The 22,049-nt window shown below is 41.9% G+C and overlaps 1 protein-coding gene across 3 annotated transcripts in view; it reads right to left on the reverse strand.

Moving 5' to 3' along the window:
- Positions 1 to 22,049, reverse strand: part of CADM2 (cell adhesion molecule 2) — a 537,284-nt gene that overhangs the window by 85,215 nt on the left and 430,020 nt on the right. The window lies entirely within an intron of this gene.

Consider the following 22,049-nt stretch of genomic DNA (forward strand, 5'->3'; position numbering starts at 1 on the left):
TAACTTATAGGTGTCCTTGCCAAGCAGACAACAATATAAAAAGAAAGAGTAAAATCTAGCACCAAATAAAATAATCAGAGTTAAATGACTCAATTCGCCATCAATGAGTTTCTCTCACTGCATAAAATACCAGAACAGCTATTTTTATTTTAAACCAAGTTCACTTTTGCCTAGGCAGCGGCCATGAATTCCAACCCAAATGTTCGAATTTCAGACAAGATGTTATTCATGAATAGATAATGGTTGAATAACATATATTTAATATCAAGTGCACCTTTTATGACATGTCTCTGGATAACCCTATTTGATACTAAGCATACACAAATATGCTTAGAAATCATGTAAACCATGTACAGTGCTTAAAACGTTTGTTTTAAAAATCATCCAGGAGAGTTCCCAGTGCATTGGGTCTGTTTTGGAAATAAGACTGTCATCCAGAACTTCAAAATCCAGGACGAAATTTGAAGTATCTTGTCCATGTCCCTAGGTATTTTACCACTGCTTTCCCACAAATGGTAATGTCAAATTGGTATTGTGGGAATATAGACTTATTCCTGCAATACATAATCAAATACTTAAGATGGAAATAAAATAATAACTCATTACAGTGCAATAATTTAAGGCAATAATACATAGCACTTGCATGCGACGAAAAGGTACAGAATTAGAAAAGGTGAGCACCAAGTTTTCATAAGAATCATGAAGGAAAATGAGTACGCATCAGGGAAGCAATATAAGCACAATAAAATAAGGTGGAGTGGGACACAGTTTAATGGAATTGGGAGAGAGAATTAATATATAAAGTTTTGAGTGCTGTAAAGGAATTCTCTAATGGGAACAGGATAGGAGCAAATAATCTATAAGGAGACAGATTTGGGACAGCCAGCATGAAAGATTCTTTTTTAAAGATGACTGACACTTTGATTGTTCAGAATGAAAGAAACGCCACAGTCAAGAAAGTGAAACATCTGAATGCTCAAAATCTCTATTCCCTATTCAGTATAAATAAGCTTGAATAAACCCAAACTAGGAATATCTATATTAAATTTAGCATACATGCAAAAACCACTACTGCCAATGACAATGTAGTGTTTAAAGGGGCGGGGACTCAGGCACTTCCTGATTTCTCCTTGTGATTATGCTGTGCTCAAGAGACTGTCCAGGCCTTTCTTAACTACAAGCAACACCATGCATAAGGTTTTCCAATCTAGGCATATAAAAGTGTGAGACATGAGAGGGATGAACCAGGGACATCCAACCCATGCATAAGCAGCCTAAGGGGCTGGTGGCAGCGGTATCCTGAGGTGGGTGGGCTCACACTTCAGCCTTTTGTTTTGTTTGCCCCTTGCCCAAACCAACTGCTCTCCTGAAGCAGGACCACTTAGCAATGCTGTGGAGGTGGTGGATTTATGACAGAGGGGTATGATCTCTAACGCCTCTCAATCTTGGACCCGTTCCAAGAAAGGAAAATGTACTATACACTTCGAAGTAGATATTAGCTAGGAATTACTTTTTGGTTCTTCTCTTACTGTTCTGCCTTAATTCTACCTACTCAGAGATTGTTCACAGGTATCTGTTCTTTCTAGAACAGTGGTTTCCAACTTTTTGACCAGGGACCACTAGGACTTTTTTGTTCGGTGCAGGGACCCCAAGGTTCAAAATAAAAATTCCGGGAATTTGAAAATAAACTTTAATCATAACTGTTAGTTAAACATTAAACTTAGAATTATATTTGAATATATATATTTTATAATAGAGAACTTTTAATTGAAAATATTAATTTATTATGGATTTATAACTTTGTTTCGCCGACCTTAATTTAGTTCTCGCGGACCCCTGGGGGTCCATGGACCCCTGGTTGGGAACCAGTGTTCTAGAATGTATGTATAGTTGTGATGCAATAGTGCCCTCATTCCACCTAGGATTAACTTGAATATTAAAAGGCCCAGTCAGACTAAGCAGGTACACCTGGCTTGGGAATCTTAGGTCCTTATCTCTCCCATATTTGGGCAGTGGAATGTGTTAATTAACATTCACTTTTGAAAACCAGGCCCAGCTGTGGTAAAAGGATGAGGGGTGGGGGGAGAAGAAGGTATAGGTGCAAGTGTTTTTTGGAACACTGCTAAGAGATAAGGATCTTATTGATTGAAATGTATCATCTGATGCTGTAGGCCAAACCCTATAATTGGGTATAGGGATTTAGGGTGGGCTATCTCTTTCTCTCTTATGTGTTTGCCTATCTTCCTGACATCTGTACCTGATGCTCAAGCTAGTATGATGTATTGTGCCATAATTTCGATTATTCTTCTGCTCACTATTATCAGGTTGTTCACAGAAGATTTACCATCTTCACTGCCAGTATCCTATGTATTATGTAGTGAGTTAGGTGATGTTGTTTTTTGTTTTTTTGCTCTTGGACCTAAAGAGAATGTACTGGAATTTTTTTTTCTTTAACTTGTAGAAATAAAATATATTTGTATTATATCTGGTTTAGTTACTGTGTGAGCAGGAATCACATTGGAACTCACAGGAAAGTAGTTTGGGAGCTTTGCAAGGTTTTGGGGAAGTTGCTCAGGGTTCCAGGTGTTGGCACCAGGAACAACATCCCTGCAGGGGAGCTTCAGTCCCGACAGTAGTCAATAATGTTCTTTTAAACCCAGTATCCATGGGTTTTTACTGGGACTGCTTGGGGAAAATTCTACCTATTGATGCTTGAAACCACTCAAAACATGTATTGCCAAGTAGCTGATGGTGATAGAACCCTCCTATATCAAGCACAATCTTATATCAAACTCATATATCCATGTGTGTATGTATATGCATACATGTGTGGGTGTGTGTGTGTTTGGGTTTGTGTACAAATAACTGTCAGTCATAAAAATTTTAAAAAACAAACAATGTGCATGAATGTCTCCACCTCCAATCGGACTACTATAATCCTATAAATATGAATGCAGGTTAAAGTTGTTTTAGATTTTATAACCATATCTACATGTATGACATCAATGATGTTATGGGATCCCCCCCAATGGATTAACACCACTATCTGCAGCATTGTCTGTTTTGAAAATTCCACATTTAGCTGTCCAACTGGGAAAAAAGATGATCCCTTCATTGGGACTTTAATTGTGAGGAATTCATGTTTTCCATCCACTAGGTAGGCAACACAATTTGGCTTCTATTGACTTACTACCTATTACATCATCAAAATTACTTTATTAAGTTGTCAATATAAGAAGTGTCACATTTTCTCTGCTATTCTCTTTTTTTAAAAGTATCTGTAGTTCAGAGATGGGGATACTGGCATTTATATTTTCAAAGGGTAAGAGTTTTTGTTAAATTGATATCAGTAACAGAAAAATTACTGAATTAGCCTTGATGCAGCAAATCCTCTTTTAAAGATGACACACAATTTGATAACAATTCCATGTATATTAATAGAACAATTGTGTCTAATTCCATGTTTTTCATCTCACTGCAAGACCTGAAAGATCCCCAGGAGTTCATTCGTATGTGTGAACCTGGAATACAAACTCTAAAAATAATGTGGTTAATTGTATGTAACCTCATATTTCTATTAAGCTTGTCTGAATTCTTAGATTGTATGAATATAACAAATACAGAATATAATAAATATAGCTGTGCATAAGACCATACCTTTCACCTTCTTACAAGTTTTAAAATGAGTGGCAAGTTTCCAGCTAATAGCCGATTACTACATTTCTTAACCAAAAATAATATGGAACATAATATTAAATTAACATCAAAATCTATTTATGGCAGAATACATATGCATAAACTTTACAGAATGGCAGCAAGACTCCCAACACTGTTGAAATGCTTGAAAGACCTTAAGTGTTATTGTTAATTGGTTAGGGTTGCCAGGTCCCTCTTAACCAGCAGCAGGAGATTTTTGGGGTGGAGCCTGAGGAGAACGGGGTTTGGGAAGGGACTTCAATGTCATAGAGTCCAATTGCCAAAGCGGCCATTCTCTCCAGGTGAACGGATCTCTATCGGCTGGAGATCAATTGTAATAGCAGGAGATCTCCAGCTACTACCTGGAGGTTGGCAACCGTATAGTTGGTAGATTAGTAAGTAAGAGATATTCAGAGAAAAGATGCAACAGCATTTATACTGGGTTTACAAACCCAGGACAATCTGTTGTCTTGCTGCTGGAGGGGAGAGTTGCTTCTCCCGTGTGTGAGCTCTTGCTCCGTTTGCACAAGAAGTTCCACAAGTGTGTGGGATGACTCCCTGCTCATTTTCAGCACTGAACTGTACACCATTCCAGAACGCCCCTGACCCACAGGAACAGCTTTGGGGGAGGGGAATCAAGAGGAGGGCGGGGAAGACAAGACCTATTATATAAAATCTGTACTTGATGGCTTTTGGGATCCAAATCAGTATTACCAGGCTGAAAGCAACTGTATTGTTATCCCCCAAAATATGTACTACATTCTCTCCTGGAATACATTTAAAATCCTGTGTGTATATTGGAGGGGGTGGTGGTGGAAAGTAGAATAATTAATTGACAAAGGAAAACAGCTGTACCATAACTGCCTTTGTATTCCAAGTACAACCCAGCACTTCCGTTGCAAAAAATAATTTCCTTCGCAAAATAAGTACTTCCGTTCTTCATTTATTATTGTCAGCTTGTGTTGAGTCTGGCTTTTCAGTCCTCTGGTTAACTTCCAATACCAAAGCTAGAAACTCAAGGGAATCTCTTATGCTGCAAACTGATGAGCTTTGAAGCCAATTGTAGGCATGTAATTTAGCAGAAACATTTATGTTCAAACACTCCATGTGTTTGTGTTAACATTCCAACTCAATGAATTTCTTTTTAGAGAGGAGAAGAAAGGATGAAGAGAAAGAGGTGCAGAAAAAGAGGTACAATGTTTTAAAACCTAGAAGGTATTTAGAAATTGTCCTCTTCCTTGCTTCAAAAATGTATAAAACCTACATTACTCACTTTACCTACTCTTGTTTTAGCATTCAGCTTTAAAACAGTTGCATTTCAAAAATAATACCAGAACAGCTATGTATACATCATTACATCATATGTATAACAAACAATGCTCTATTACTAGAAATTAAGAATATTTTAAAATACTGTATATAATTTACTAGAAGATCTGAAGGGAAGATCCAGTACCTCTCTGTATCCATTCCCTGCATCCACAGTGAGGTGCATGGAATATAACACCAGGGTAATGTAGCAATTTTACCATTTAGGAGAGAAGAGGACATCCGAACCACTTGGTTGTTCTCTTCCACATGATCCCACGAGACAGGAAGTATACTGATCTTCCTATCTCTGAGGAGAAAGAAGTGCCCCATTCCATTTCCTGCGTCTCCACAGAGAACAGGAACAAGGATGAGTTCTGGATACCTTGTCTTGTGGGAGTAGGGTTGCCAGCCTCCAGGTATTAGATGATCTCCTGCTATTACAACTGATCTCCAGCCAACAGAGATCAGTTCACCTGGAGAAAATGTCCACTTTGGAATTGGACTCTATGACATTGAAGTCCCTCCCCACCCTCCTCAGGCTCCACCCCAAAAACCTCCCAACGATGGCAAAGAGGGACCTGGCAACCCTATGTGGAAGCTCCTAGGCTGTTCCCCCCTTTCTTCCTTGTGTGCCTTTCTTCATTCCCTGTCTTCAGATCCTTGACACCCTACTGTTTCTTCCCTATGTTACCTTCTTGTCCCTCCTCTGAAAACAAACATACAAAACAAAATCTGCCTACCCAATGTTTTCCCCTCTCTGCCTCTCTTGCCACTTGTCTTCCTCATCACACCAGTCAGCTGCAAAGCATCCCCAGATGGACAGCTAGGAGCCATTCTCCTCTAGATGCTAGACAGGAGGGTCCTGCAGTCTTGCATGCCCAGTTGCCCAACAGAGAACCAGGATAATGTTGTTTACAAGATCTCAAGATCAGAGAACAACACAGATGAGTAGGTGTGTTTTGGTGTCAAAACTACAGCGTAGCCCAATGAATCCAGAGGGTGGAAGGATGAGATATTGATCCTCCTTCCAGGACTCCAAGCATGACAGGCAATTTGTTATCAAAGAAATGGGGAAAAGAAGAGAGCAATACTTAGGCTCTAGGGAAAGGCAAAACACATGGACCCCCAGGTAGATTCCTAACACTGTGTCCGTGCAAGCCTCTAGCAGTGCTCACAGGGCATCCTGGCCCACAAAGGTTGTCAGGAAAGACCCAAATATCCATACCAGCAGGTTCTCCTCTTGCTCATCCTATAAGAAAAAATGACACAACAGTCAGCATTTATATTATCTCTTTGCCCTGAAGGAAATGCCCTATCTCCAGTACAGAGCCCTTAAAATCCTACGATTACTGATCTTCAAGGCAGATAAAACAAAAGCAGAGGAGAAATCATAAGAAGCTGATTTCTACGTTTCTCTATGGAAGATATCGAAGACGAGTAGGCTGACCATGCTAGTCAACAGGGAATATATAAATATTCCCTTCTCCTCAAAGGTGATACAGCTGGTCAGAGTACCTGTAGTGAATATTTCAATGGCCAGCCTAGATTCAGGCACAGCTGTCCCTAGGGAAGTGAAAAAGGTTGCTTAGGGACACCACAGACAGAAGGAGTGATGGTGCACCCAAACACTTTCATAAAGATTTAGCCCTTTTCATCAGGGCATCAGCAGCCATCTTGCTGATGGCTAGGACTTTGACAATGTAATTGAGAAAACTCATGAAGGAGTTTCCAGATACCAATAGGAGCACCTATTAATATCTGACAAGCCTTTCTACTAGATGCAAGTATACTTCCTATGTACTGAATGGTTGTCCTTCATCATGGGGGAGTCCTTCACTTGGGGCTAACAATGGCGGTGCCAAAATCTGTCCATCATCCCTGACTCTGGATAATCCACCCAACGCTCTATAGGTGCCAATGGAAGTGTCCCATTTTCTAAATGTAGCATAGGGCTGTGGGGAATAATTTTATGAAGTTTCCTCCCACCAAAATCTGTGGATCTTGGTTCAAGGTAGTGTAGGAGAAACATGGCCTCCTCTTCCCTCATTACCAAAGGAAGCATCTGCTATGAAGGGAAACATAATATGAATATTCCTCCCTTCCTGCTTAAAACCTGGATGCCTGAGTCAGTATAGAGCTACAAAAAGCATGGAAAAGCAGTTCTGTCCCTGACCTTGATACCATCCTGTTACGATGGTCTCATTTAGGGATGCACAAACTATTGCATTTTCAGTTTGTTGGGATTCTGCACATGTAACACCAAGTTTCCAACATTTTTCACTTACAACCTGTTTATAAATGAATTTTACTTTTATAACTTTCCTTTTGGCTCAAGTTTGAGGTCTTCTTTCAGCCTAAGCTAAAGAGTCTTCCTCCAACTTGTGGCTCTTCCACTGGAGGAAGGCACCTTTGTCTGGAAGAAAGTGACTCAGAGGATGGTTGGCTCAACCCTGCTGTCCAGGAAATTGTATCTATTAACTTCCAGAGAATGGGTAGGGTTGAGTGGTGGAATTAGCAGCAGAATTTTTTTGTACTTCCTCTGAATACCTTCAAAAGAAACAAACAAAATGTCCCTTTTCTGATGCTCTTTGGATAAATGCAGTGACAGATGTTACACTCCACCCTCTTCTCTGCAAAGATCATGAGCATGAATGTGGGAATGACATAAAAGTTTAGACTGCAAATTAAAAACAAACAAACCTGGAGAACACACACTAAGCAAGGATGTAAGTGCATTTTGGGTGTCTATTAGAGGCACCTGTGTTTTCATAAAAGGACTACACATCTTTAGTTTAGCCCTGAGGAAGGAGACCTGCATCATAAGACATGAGGTTTGATGTAACATCATTGACAAAGGTTGAGTCTGGGGCCACATAGGAATCAGGTAGTTGCATGGGTGGGTAAGTTGCCTTCTGGGGATGAGCCAAATGAATAACTGTTGCTGTGATTGTGTTTGAAAAGGCAAAATGCCTAAAGCGATTTTCAATTATCTCGTAACTTCCTTGACCATCATCCTCTGTGTTATGTTACTCAAAGCCAATCTAAAGCAGACTGAAAGCTGAAGCCCTTTTTTTAAAAACAAAAAAACAAACCTTACCATGTTTAAAAGCCAGACAATGATCATGTATGTTTCTATAATTATAGCACAGACATGTCTGCTCAAGCTGGATCAGACAATGTCAACTGAGTCAGAGACAAGAAAGAGCAATGATTGGAAAGGCATGGTATAAAACCTCTCCTTTTAAAGCTGTAGGAACTGTCCTATACAACTGTAGGAACTGTCCTCTACAACTGTTAAACTCAATCCCCAGGCAAATCCAGCATTTTTCTTTATTTGTCATTTTTCTTTCCTCTCCCTAGGACCTGGCAGACCCAGGTTTGAATCCCCACTTCTGCCATGGAAGCTTGCTGGGTGACCTTGGGGCCAGTCACATACTCTCAGCCTAACTTACTTCACAGGGTTGTTGTAAGAATAAAATGGAGGAGAAGAGAGTGATGTGAGGCACTTTGAATCTTTGTGGGGAGAAGGGTGAGGTAGGACTCTAAACAGGACATGTTTAGATATGGTGAAGAATTAGTGAAGAAACTGAGGACTATATTCAGACATTATGTACCCCAAGGACTACATTTCTCAGGACCCCCAGGATTGTCTCAGATGCTAGGGAAAGAGGGGGAGGCTGCTAGGGAGAAAGTCACTAGAATGATATTGAGGCTTTGTAGGTCCACCATCTCTAATTTAGATCCCTGCCCAACCTAGTTAGTTAAACCCTATTGGGACAAAAGAAAAAAAGAGTGGATCCTCTTTCCAGGATAGTTAATCCATACTTAGTGGAGGGAATGTACTAGTCAAGATGACCTATTAGAGGGGCAGGTATTAGGCCTTTATTGAAGCATCTATTCTTTGATAGAGGGCTTTTGGCAAATTACTGTATTTTCTGGCGTATAAGACTACTTTTTAACCCAGGAAAATCTTCTCAAAAGTCGGGGGTCGTCTTATACGCTGGGTGTCGTCTTATACGCCGGATGCTGAATTCCGAGCTGGACTGGAAAATCTGCCTGGGGAGCGCCTCCGCTCTGTCCATGTCCACCGGAGGAGGGAGGGGAGGCGAGCCCGGCGAGGGTGCTCACTGCCCGGCTCGGAGTCGGAGCCAGGCGCGCCGGGGTGCACGGAGGGAAGTGCTCAGCTGCGCTCCAGCGGCAGCGCAAGGCAGGCAGGCGGCTGGCTGGCCGGGGCTGGGGTGGCCACTCTCTTCTCCCAGCACAGGGTGTTTTGGCTGCCGCCTAGCACACCCAACATGCCCCCTTTCCTCCCCGGCCTCCCCTCCAAACCCTCCTTTAGCCCCGTCCTCCGCGGGCTGTCGGCTCAGTCCCCCCCTCGCCTTTAGCCTCGCCCTTCTCGAGGGCCCTTACTCTCGCCCCCGTCCCCCTCTTCTTCTCCGCTCCCTTCTCCCCTTGCCGACTCCCCCCGAGAGCCACGTCCCGCCGCTTCGGGCTCCCACCCTCCCGCCAGAGCCCGGGGCTGAGCCTTGGCTACAGCCGGCGTCTCTAGCTGTGGGGCTCCCGCTGCCCGGGGAGGCTCCCTCCCCGCCTCGCCTCCAGGATTTGTTCCGGCCGGGCCGGGTCGGCACACACTCTTCCATGCCGGGAGGTCGGCCCCCGGCCTCCTCCTGTTTCTCCCGCCAGCCCCGCCTCCTGGCGCGCTGCCAGCTCGTCCGGCCGCCCCCGCCCCCTCTTTCTCCCGCCCTGGTAAGTGGTGTTGTTTCCCCGGGGATTGAGCCGCCCCAGGAGGACCGGGGGTGGCCGCAGGGTTGGGGCGCAGTCCCGAGGGCCGGCCCCAGGCCGCGGACTCGGGTTGGGCCGCTCCAGGAGGTCTGGGGGCGGCCGCGGGGTTGGGGCGCAGTCCCGAGGGCCGGCCCTAGGCCGCGGACTCGGGACAATCCCAAACTCTATATTTTAACTGTAAAAATGGGGGGTCGTCTTATACGCCCAGTCGTCTTGTACGCCGGAAAATACGGTATGTGCTGTTTTCAAATGTCACCTTTCTTGGCAAATAGATAAAGATGATGGGGGCAGAACAAAGTTCTGCCTTGGAACTTCTTCAGCCTGTTTTTATGTTTGGTTTTAGGCTAGTGTGGTAGACAAGCTCCACTTATTAATGGAGAAGGGAAATGCTTCCCTTTTGATCTATCTATCTATCTATCTATCTATCTATCTATCTATCTATCTATCTATCTATCTATCTATCTATCTATCTATCTATCTATCGCTCCTGACCTAATAAACTTTTTTTTTTTTAAAGCCTTTTAGCGGCTTTTTTTTTTGGGGGGGGGAAACGGGGCCCTTTTCCCCCATAAAGAAAAGCAAGGCTATGCCTGCTAAAAAGCAGGCACAGCTTCACTCTTCTCTGTGCTGGCATTCATGGGGCTAAAGGGGACAGGAAGCTGCCTAACGACAGCTCCTCCCCCCATCCTGCCTCGGGAATGCCTTCCAGGATGCCGGAACGCCTCCTGGGATGCCAGCGTGGGCTTTTACGCTGGTGGGATGCCGGCAGAAGGCCCTGTCGGTATCCTGGGGTGGTGCTGCCATGGGCCACTACCGCCGGCATAAGTAGCCAGGACGCCGGTGCGGGGGGGCCCAAACACCAGCGCAGCGCCTTCCTGGCCTCCTAAGGGCTTTTGCTTTGGAGGCTCAGGAATGCGCTGTTAGTGTGCTTGTGGCCTTTTCAGTAGTGGTATTAACTCAATGGAATGGATTCCCATTGAAGGTCAGGAGTATGTTCACTTTGCCAACATGTAAGGCAGCTTTAAGAAGGCTTTTAGTTATGTGTCCTAATAGGATCCTGTAATCATCCCTAGTCTTAATTCCATTTTATGTTACTTGCTGTGGGTGCTACGTTTAAAGTTGGTTAAGCAAAGCAATAGAAAGTTTGTACCAGCTTTGTTGCTTTTGCAACAACAGACTAACACAGCTTCTCTTTGCAAACTGACATGAGTTTGCTGTGTGTAGCACCTCCTTCATCTCATTACTTTTAGAATGGCGACTTTGATGAATTTGCAGGCCATGGCTCAAGGGACCATGACATTAGAGATCAAAACAATCCTTTGAAACTATGAATTGTACACCTTTGTAACTGTAATGTGTGGTTGCATAATTTAAATGATGATGTTAGTTTATAAATTATTTAATTAGGATCGGGGGACTGGAGTGTTAAAAGGGGGACTGTTGAAGTACCATATCCAAAGGACTGTGGAGTAGAAAAAATAATCCAGCATCAGAAATACTATTTGCGGTCTGTGTGTGTGTGTGTGTGTGGGGGGGGAATGCAATCGTGCACAAAATGTTAAATCTTGTTTCACCTCTAGGGATGTATGTATTGCAAGGCCGGGTATGTATTACTATCACTACCACTTAATTGAAGTTAACACAAGGGGAAAGCTCTAGAAAAAATTGTACGACAGCACACAATTGTGTTCTATCTTAAGAGTTTAGGAAAAACAGAACAATGAGACCATACTCTCACAGGTTCTTGTTATTCAAAGATTATCTATCTTTTTCATGGTTTAGACACTAGGCAACATGTTGTAGATCTGTGATCAGATCTTCTGATTAGGACTGTCCAACTGCAGAAGGGGGAAGATCCTTTTCATCTATGCCATTTTTCTAATGCATATTACCCCTTCTGCACTGTTATTTACCTCAGGAATATGGCACAATAAGAAACAGTTAAACGCCTCCAGTCCAATGTCCCATTGTAGCCTGTCCCCTCTCTACTAAAACTGATTTTTAAAAGACATTTAAATAGACATGATATGATCACAAATGTCCACAATCTCATCTCGTTTAAAAAGGTAATGGTAGTCCACTGTGCAAGAACTGGATCATTACTGATCTATGGGGTGACATCACATCCTGACATTTACTAAACAGACTATGTTTTCGGGGTGGTTTGCCATTGACTTCCCCAGTTGTCTACACTTTACCCCCAGAGAGCTGGGTACTCATTTTACCGACCTTGGGAGGATGGAAGGCTGAGTTAACCTTGAGCCGACCTCAGAAGGATGGAAGGCTGAGTCAGCCTTGAGCTGACTACCTGAAACTGACTTCTGTCGGGATCAAACTCAGGTTGTGAGCAGTGCTTTGACTGCAGTGCTGCAGCTTACCACTCTGTGCCATGGGGCTCACCATCTACTTTAGCCATAACAATTAATGTTAATTAATGGCGAGGCCGCAGATCACCTCAGCATTCCGGATGATCATCTAACAGCCAGCTACAAGGAAGGAAGCTGCTGTTTAAACTTTTTTTTCCCATCTGAATGTGCTTTATGAGCTCCAACATTTGCCAGACAGCATCTGTGGGAGTGTTACTTTTGGTAAGGCTGTTGGGCTGAGGCCATGATTCTCATTGGTTCCATTCCCAGACAATGCTCTCCTCTAGGGAAAAGGAGGCACCCTTTTAAAGGGAGGGGCTGTTGATATGCATGCATAAAATCCCAGGTACAATCCCTGGTACTTCATGAAGACAGACTTCAGCCTGATGTCTTTGGCTTGCAGCATTTCTCCATGAGGCAGTACCAAGCTAGGTAGACCAATTATCTGCTCATAAAAAGCAACATTTATTTGTGCTGTTGCTTTGACAATCATGTTGCTGGGAGTCTGGTACTATGAATGCCTGCTTCTCTCCATCTCTGTATCTGTAACACTTCCTTGATAGTTCATCTTTGAATAAACAAATATTATAAAACACCACAGCTCTTCAGGCATTCAAAGCAAAACCTTGTAATGCAGTCCAGAAACCTTTAGTTGCTCATTTGCTGCCATCCTTCTTTAAAAGGTAGAAACTGAAATGCTGCAAAAGCAGATCCACAGGAAAAGCAAATGAAAATAGTAGTATAATTTCCCAGGGAAAAAAGGCCTTTAGGACCAAAGTGAGCAACTGGAAAACCCCACAGCGAAATCCACAACCACATTTCATTAGCATTAAAAACACGGCTCTCAATTAATCTCAGTAATTTGTAATAGCTATTCTGATGCATCCACTTGAGTGTTGTATTACCTTGATATTGCTGACATTTGCATGTCTTTGGAATACACTTTTAAATAATTTATTATCCTTTAAATACACTGCCATTTTTTAACCATCTTTGGATTTATTGATATTTTTGCAATTTTTTACTTCCTGTAGTTGTTTATAAATGTAGATGGAAAACAAAGGCCTCAGTATAAAGAGCCCCTTTATTGCTCTCATGGGGCTTGTCTATTCACAGTAGTTTGATTCTAATTCCTAACTGCACCTACCCTGTTTGCAAGTGGCTTTTTAAAACCTGGAAGAATTTAAAACCTACTTACCATGTGACATGGGAAGGAAAAGAGATGCAGTTCAAAAATGACATGCTTCAGTGGCACATAATCCCATACCACCAGCTACAACCCTCAATGCCACAAATTTTCCTACACATTTTATACTAAATTATTTCCCCATACTTTCCCTTTTATCTACTGTCCATTATATATCTTTCAATGTGATAGTGATCATTTATCAGTCCTCTCTAACAACAACAACAAAAGCTTTACTATTACAATATAAACAAGTGGAAACCTGCAAGGACTTGCTGGAGGCATATCATTTCTCTCTCTCCCACTATTTCCTCTTTCACTTCCCTGAAGGCTCCCATAACCTCTCCCCTTTTGCTGCCTCCTTCTCTCCTTCTGACCCAGCAGCCACCCTACCTTTATCTGCCCCCTATATACACATTTCTCTCCCCTTTGGCAGGCTGTACCAAGGAAAACTATGGCCCAGTTGTGTGGTGACAGCATGGTTGGGAGCCCTCAAGGACCTCTGGGGGCACCTTACTTTCCCCTTATCCACCACCCCACATTATATCCTTTCCCTCCTCCTGGAAACTCTCATATCCTCTCTCCTTTCTCTGCCTCATTCTCTCCTCAATCATTCATCAACTTATCTCTTATCTACCCCCATCTTCAACTATATTATTTATTTACTTTGTTTTCACCCCACTTTTCTTAACAGTGGGGCCTAAAGATTCTTATATTCTTCTTCTCTCCTCCTTTTTATCCTCACAACAACCCTGTGAGGTAGGTTAGGCTGAAAGTATGTGACTGCCTTAAAATCACCCAGTGAACCTCCACAGCAAGATGAAAATTCAAACCCGAGTCTGCCAGACCCTACTCTGAAGCTGTAATTTGCTACACCACACTTAGGGTGGCCACTGTTGTCTAGCTGTTTGCTACTGTTCCTCACTGAATCATGCAAACCAGGTGACATCAGGTCATCCAGTGGTTGCTTCCAGGCCTAGAGTACCAACCTCCAGGTGGAGCTTAGAGTTTTCCTGGAATTAAAACTGATCGTCAGGCCACAGAGTGCTGTCCCCCTGGAGAAAATGACTGCTTTGGACCGTATAGCATTATATCTGGCTGAGGCCTCTCCCCTCCCCAAATCCTCCCCTCCTCAGACTCCATCACAAAATCTCCAGGAATTTCCCAACCTGGAGGTGGCAACCCTAGTCAGGTGTTGCTTTGATGAGTCCCTCCTCAAAGGCCAAAACAGCCTTGGAAAAGACCCTGCAGCCTTCCCCTGCCTTTTTACTCACAAAAACCCAGCCTGGAAAGCTGTGGTTGCCTAGCAACAGCCACTGAGACCACCTGTTTCTTAAAGCTACAGGAGTTCCTTTTATCATTTTGGGTTTTTTAAAAAAACCTCCAATGTATTTTTTTAAGGTGTCACATTTTTCTGCAAACCCAGGGAATCGTTCAGGGTTGTAGAAAGATCTGTCTTGAACATTCACAGCTCCAGTCACTGGATTTAAGTATCCCCAGATTTGACCAACTTCACTATTAGCATATAGATGCTAAATACACACAAAAAGCTAAAGCCAGGTTACTGGCATCACATACAGGTTGAGATCAAGCTGAGTTGAGTGTCAGATAAAAAGGATAAGTTAGTAACATGCTGAGTTCAAGTAAAATGGGCAAACACCAGGAGACCTGGAAATTGTCCAGCAGCCAATAAATCAGGGTAGAAGCAGAGTCAGGAACAGGTGTGTAAAGGTAAAATAATGAAGCTGTATTTGGGAGCAAGAATGAAGTGGGACCTTTAAAAAGGAACAGAACAGCATGCTAAGGAGCAAGAAGATACTTTTTTTGGACCCAGGGACAGAAGGCAACAACATTTATCCTGCCCCTGAACCCTAACCTATTTGTTGTGGAAGAAGGGGAAAGAAAAATGACACCTCCCCAAAATCTTGCCAGGGAACTGCTAGCTTAAGATGCAGTTGCCCTCCTGAAGCCTCCTTTCCCCTCCTACACTTGAAAGGTAGAAGCAGCTGAAAACAACCTGATAGTCACTCTTGCAATTATGGGGTCCATAGACAAAGAGCAGATAGAGTTGCTACTTGACCTTCCAAACTCACACATCTTTAGTTGCCAGCCAGAAGCACATAATTTGTGCAAAATATACTGAAGAAAAAAGGTGTGACACTCTCAGCTCCAGGAAAGAAAGCTTTACTGGTAAACAGCAAAAGAAACGGTGGGGAGAGATGTAAAAGTTGTTGCTTTAGAAGTTCAGGGGAAACTGTGAGAAGCATCTCAGCTTCAAAGGCATGTTTATACAACTATGGAGGGAAAGGGGGACGGTCAGAAGAAGGAAACATGAATGGAATATAAATAGTGCACAGTGGGGGGGGGGAATCCTAGCTACTCTAGTAAGTTGCACTTATGTTAGCTCTGGTGGTCTGCAAAGCCAGCAGATCAGAGGCTCACATCTTTGAGGTCTGGATGAGCACATCTGCATAAAACTGACACCCAGTGGTTCCAAGGGAAATATGCGTGGTCCTTGATTCTGGGATTTAAAGGATTATGAGACAACAATGCTGGCTGAATGGGATAAGCACTTCTAGGGAGCTTACTTAATGAGGGAAAAGGAATACCAAGTGGGGATATACATAAATAATGGGGATCATCATTACAACAAAACCAGACCAGGATCATCATTACAACAAAACAAGACCAAAAAGCAATGGACCTAGCCTGTTAGAGAAAAACAAAATGGCACCTAGGGTTGTGCAAAAAAACAAACAAACCAAAAAAAAAAAAAAAAAGGAAATTTTGGGTTCAGGTTTATTGAGCTTGATTTTTTTCGGTAAACCAAAAACAAGCCGAATACCCACTCTAGTAAATATGAGTATTCGTCTTATTTTCAGGTTTCCTGAAAAAATCAGGCCCATTATAGTCAATGGGGATTTTTTGAAGCTCCTGGGGGGCATTTTTTGAGGTAGAGCCCCCAAATTTGAACCTTGGCTGCAAGGGACCCTCCTTCGATGGTCAACAAAGTCTGGTAAACTTTGGGACGAGAGTCTAATTTTATGGGACCGCAAAGGGGTTGCTGCTGTCCTCCAGGCATTTGCAAGCCGAGCTGTCCATCAGTTTTGAGGTTCAAAAGTTCAGCATTGCCCAGGACTGGCGGAAAGAGCCGATTCCATGCTGGCACCTCAAAGTCTGGGTTCTGCCTTCGTTTCTGGGTCGCTTTGCATGATGCCCATGCAAATTAGCTTCCAAATGGAGGGAAAAGGCTTAAATGCAAGAGAAATAAGGCACAGAAAACATTACTTTTGGTGGCAAATAACATTCTGTGAGCAGTCATGAAAAATTGTGGTCATGAAAAATCTGATTCCAAAAGAGGGTCATGGTGTGGGGAAACAAAGCCTCTACTCAGGGCAACCTGGTTTTATCTGGGGGGGGGGGGAATGCTATAATTCTCCCTGCCCATATTTGTCCACTAAAAAAAAACAAAAAAAAAACACAGGAACTTTTGAGACTCTTACTCCTAGTTCACCACCAATGCAACAACATATTAAATTTCCTGTGTGCTAGAAAGCTTACCTGTCATGAAGCTATTAAAATCACACAGCTTGTCTTGAAACCCAAAATGTTATTTTGTAACTCAGAAAAGACTGAAAATGAAGACAGAAGCAAATGCAGTGTCAAATTACTAGCCTTTTGTGCCTGCTTCTCCCCTACATTTTTCATCTTGCAGTTACCTTCATGAGTCTTGAAAATGTTTTTCCTCAGAACTGAGAGGCTGTAATTATTTTTATGATGAGAATGAAATTGTGGGGGATTTCAGAAATAAAGAATAATGATAATGTAATTAGGAGCTAAAAGCCCACAGTTTGTCTTATTAAGCTTGTTACCACTTAACACACTTCCAAGCTAATATTGCTTGTCCAGATACCACATCTATTTCCTGCGTGGTGCCATGATTTTTCCTGCCTACGGTACATATGTTATGTCATAGGGTTCTCAGATCATTTTCTTTGCCAAAAGACAATGACAGCTTTGATAAATACTGAAGGAAAACTGCAGAAAGTAGTACCCATCATTACCAATGGAAACAGAAGGCATTTCAATAAGTAGGCTGTTAGCAAATGAAAATTAATTAACAGGCACCTACTCATGTAATCTCAGCCTTTTATACCACTTTGTTTGACAGGAATTTATCGTTCATAGTCACTACAGTATGGTATCCAAATCCTTTTAAAGGGGCAACAGAAAATAATTTTGTTCTGTTTGGGGAAGTTAAAAGAGCTTCATGAGCACGTTCATTCACTGACTTCCATGGGACTAGGGTTGCCAACCTCCAGGTGGTGATGATGCAAAATAAACAGTAGTAGGCAAAAAATAAATCAAACAACGAACAACAGATAGCAAATGACAAACCAGCCAAAGCTGTAGTTATATTGCATAACAATAGAAATATATTACACAACAGGCTAAGCAACCGAGGTTACAAAGCTGAAACGTAACAACGCAAAGAAGAAAAGCGACCAGCTAAAAAGCTGTAACAAAGTTCATGCAAAACATAAAGTACGATTGATCAAGCTAGCAGCCCGTTTGGGAGCTCCATATTTATCCTAGGAATAGTATTTTAAGCCTTTTTTGGCTGATGAACCTACTTTTGTAGCGAAAACGCTGGAATACATCCGGAGCAGCGTTACCATCTGCATCTCCATGGCCTGAAGATATATTTATACAACTTGAACGTGACTTTATGTATAGATATAATGCTATACAGTCCAAAGCAGTCATTTGCCTACTACTGTTTATTTTGCATCAATACTTGTTACAGTAGAGTGAGTGTTTATTTAACTAACCTCCAGGTGGTGGCTGGAGGTCTCTTGCTATTACAACTGATCTCCAGCTGATAGAGATCAGTTCACCTGGAGAAAATGGCCACTTTGGCCTTTGGACTCTATGGCATTGAAGTCCCTCCCCTCCCCAAATCCCACCCTCCTCAGGCTCCACCCCCAAAACATCCCGCTGGTGGTGAAGGGGGACCTGGCAACCATACATGGGACTATGACAGGTCAAATACTAATTGAATGAACCCCTCCCACTGTCACGGCTCTATTTAACCCAGAGAAAATGGGATCTCAATCTCAATTTTGGGATCTCAATTTTGCAGGACAATACTCAGCTCAAACCCAACCCCTTTCTGACTATATATTACTCTTCCTACACCCTTGACACTGAGAGACACTGTCCTTCAGTGTTACTACTCTGAAGATGCCTGCCACAGTTGCTGGCGAAACGTCAGGAAAGAAAATTCCAACACCACGGTTACACAGCCCGGATAACCTACAAGAACCAAGGATCTCAATCTGTTTTGCAAAAAAATAGACATGCAAAATTTTGCCTTAACTCTCCCTTTTGAAAAGTCACAACTGCTTTTTTTTTTTTTTAAGGTTTTTGTAGCATGCTGAGATCATAAGCGTTTTAGGGTGATTGTCAACAAGATGTGATTTCATGGGTTTAAACATGAAATTGTCCCAATCACAGAGCTGGTGGAGGGGTCCAATTTTAACATTGCTAGATCCTCCCTATATTAACAGCTTATCCTCTAAATGGCCTTTTCCACCAATGCTTTTTGTTCAGCCAAGTGCTTGGGCACAGAAGTCAGGGGAAGGTAAGCTGGCATCAGTGGAAAGGTTGAACACTTCTCTCTCACATACACCTTTTCTGGTCACTCCAGGCATGCCTAAATGTAAAGTAATATGTTTTTTTTTATTATCTTATTCACATTAGTGATTGTATTGTTCAATCTGGACATATTAGCAACCTTTAGTTGGTAATGAAATTTCAACTAACCAAGTACAAGTAACTCAAGGGATAAATAACATACTATCAATAGTTAATTGGAATCCAGGGCATAGGCCCCTCTTTGCCAGCAGTTGGAGGTTTTGGGAGTGGAGCCTGAGGAGGGTGGGGTTTGGGGTGGGGAGGGACTTCAATGCCATAGAGACTAATTGCCAGAGCAGCCATTTTCTCCAGGTGAACTGATCTCTATTGGCTGGAGATCAGTTGTAACAGCAGGAGATTTCCAGCTAGTACCTGGAGGTTGGCAACCCTACTAGGGCAGTAACAAGGTAGAAAGTAGCTACAAACAGTGTGGTACAGTCACAGAACACTGGGATAAGAGACCTTAGTTCAAATATCCCCTCATCAATGAAATTTTCTGGATAATCTCAGACCAACTGCCATCAGTCTAGCCAACTTGTCAGGGATCTTGTGCAGACAAAATAGGATAACATGGTGTTTCAGGAACTCCTTGGAGAAAAAGAATACAGAAACGAGAAATTAAAAAACAACAACACCTTCCTACACCCTTTACTAATGGCATGTGCTTTATTACTTCCAATTAAAAACTAGTTCCAAGCAATACACAGGGCTTTTAAAAGCCTTCTTTTTCTCTGTAAGAAGAAAAGGGCATCTACTTGTTTTTTACAGTGCATTTTCTGCACCATTTTAGGAGTAAACATTGCAGCAAAGATGGTTCAAACTAAGGAAGCTCTTCTCCAAAGCTCTTCTCCGATCGGAGCCCATTAAGTGATCTGATCAGTTTACAGACCACTAAAAGAGACATTCTTAGGTGCTGTAGTGGGTTTTATTGTGGAATGTAATTTATAAATGGGCTCTAATGCTTCTACCTGTTTCTTGCCATGACACTTTTTATGACACCAATTTTGTTGCTTTGTAGGGGGAAAAAAGGATTCCCAATTGTAAAATGAAAATCTTGATGCACAAATAGCAAATCTCTTCCATACCACTTGAAAATTTAATGTATTAAAGTATGTTTTTTACATCTTAGCTGAAATAATGCATTTTTCTTAGCCAATTTAACTCTCCGTAGAATAATATATTACCACTCCAGAGTCTTAAATTCAGAGAAATATTGCAAAGTAAGGTTGCAAAGCTAACATTTACATAATCCTGCAACATAATTGACTTTTTTGATGTTGTAACAAAGACAAACTGCCTATTGGAGATAGTTTCCTAAGAGTGTTTTCTCGGTGGAGTCATATTTTGGCTGAGCATCCCCAGGTGTAACTATTACAAAATTTTAGAATATTTAATTGAAAACATACTGCATTTCTGATAGCCAATAAATAAAATCAGCACAGCCTACTAAGGGACAAGGGTAGTCTCTTACCCTTCAGATCTAGCCAGCTTCAAAAGGAATCACATACAGATAACAGCTGGGAAGATTCAGTGGTATAATGGCAGGAGACAGAAATATTTGTATGAGGAAAATATAAGAAATGAAAACTGTGTGCAATAATATATTGGAAACCTGTCATGTTTCGTAATTTGTAAAATCAATTCCTATCTTTCTGTGCTCCTGCACTGAAATGGATGCCATTATGAACTTTCTGGGCATGCATCCCAGGACTATTTTAATTTTTTGCTTACTGCAACATTTACATTGACCCATGTCAGTTTTTGATAGAACTCTTAGATCAAACAGCAATTAAAATCTTTGTGTTTTATTAGAACAGCTATGAATAAGGATTAAAACAGTACTCTTTACATCCCATTCTTATTTATTTAGAAATATTTCAGTCAGGCAAATGGAAAATTAAATCCAAAGGTTCATTTCTTGGCTCTATTGTTTATAGTAGATGAAATCATAGTAAATTTTTCAACATAAAATATTATATATGGGTTAATGTATTTTGTGTGTTTTGTCTATTTTTTGTAGATGATGTACAGTTTGTATGCCTGCACATTAAGTTGCTATGGCCTGTGGCCAGTACACTAAAGCTAATCTAGCTACAAGCCCTGCTATTATCTAATTTTTAAATACCTATATAGATATTTGGCAAGAGTCTAATTTTTTTTCAATTCCTTTTAAAAAGTATTTTTTCTACATTATAACTATTGAAGAATCTCCAAGAAATTGATGAGCATGGAAGATCCTTTTGAAAATAGGTTGATTACATAGGCTGGGATACACCAGGACGTTTCCACAGACAAAAGGATGTAGCATAACTTTCTTACCTCCTCCATCCAGCCCCAAATGCCACCCCAGAAATGCTGCTTCTGAGAGATTGAGATCCCCAGGAATTCTGCATTGCAGCAGGAAGGTGGAAGTGATAAAGTCATGCTCCATGGGTGGAAATCCATTTACAGAAATGCTTCACTCGATCCAAGTCATATTCTTTTACCAAAATTTTTTTCAACAGCCCTAATTTCAACCATATACCAGTTTTCTGAAGATTACTACTCCAGGCATTAGAGAGCCATAGTTACAGTTAAATAGGTAAGCTATTTCTTTGTCTTCCTTTGATATAGGGGCTATATGTCAAAAGACCCTACTGGCATGATCTTCTGGGATGGTGCAAGCAAACAAAACACAACTCAAAAACACCGACGTGTCAGTCCACCCGCCTCAGTAGGTAGCCTGCCACCAGTCCCCTTCACTATCCAGCCAGGCAGAGATCAACAGGCAAGCCTCTGTCCCTCCTGGGACTAAGATCAAGAAAGTCACCCTTGCAAGGTGGGATGCTCACAAGGCAAGTTTCAAAATCTATTAATCTGGTAGCTGTAGCCAATGAAGGCCAAAGTACTGGATTCACATTGAGGCCTCCTGAAATTCAAAGACACCACAAAATATAATTAAAGTGATATATTAAAATAGTGCAAGAATATTCATAAAAGTGCAGTGTACAGTGAGGCTAAAATAATAACGC

This window comes from Euleptes europaea, chromosome 12 (genome assembly GCF_029931775.1).
Source record: "Euleptes europaea isolate rEulEur1 chromosome 12, rEulEur1.hap1, whole genome shotgun sequence".
NCBI lineage: Eukaryota > Metazoa > Chordata > Lepidosauria > Squamata > Sphaerodactylidae > Euleptes > Euleptes europaea.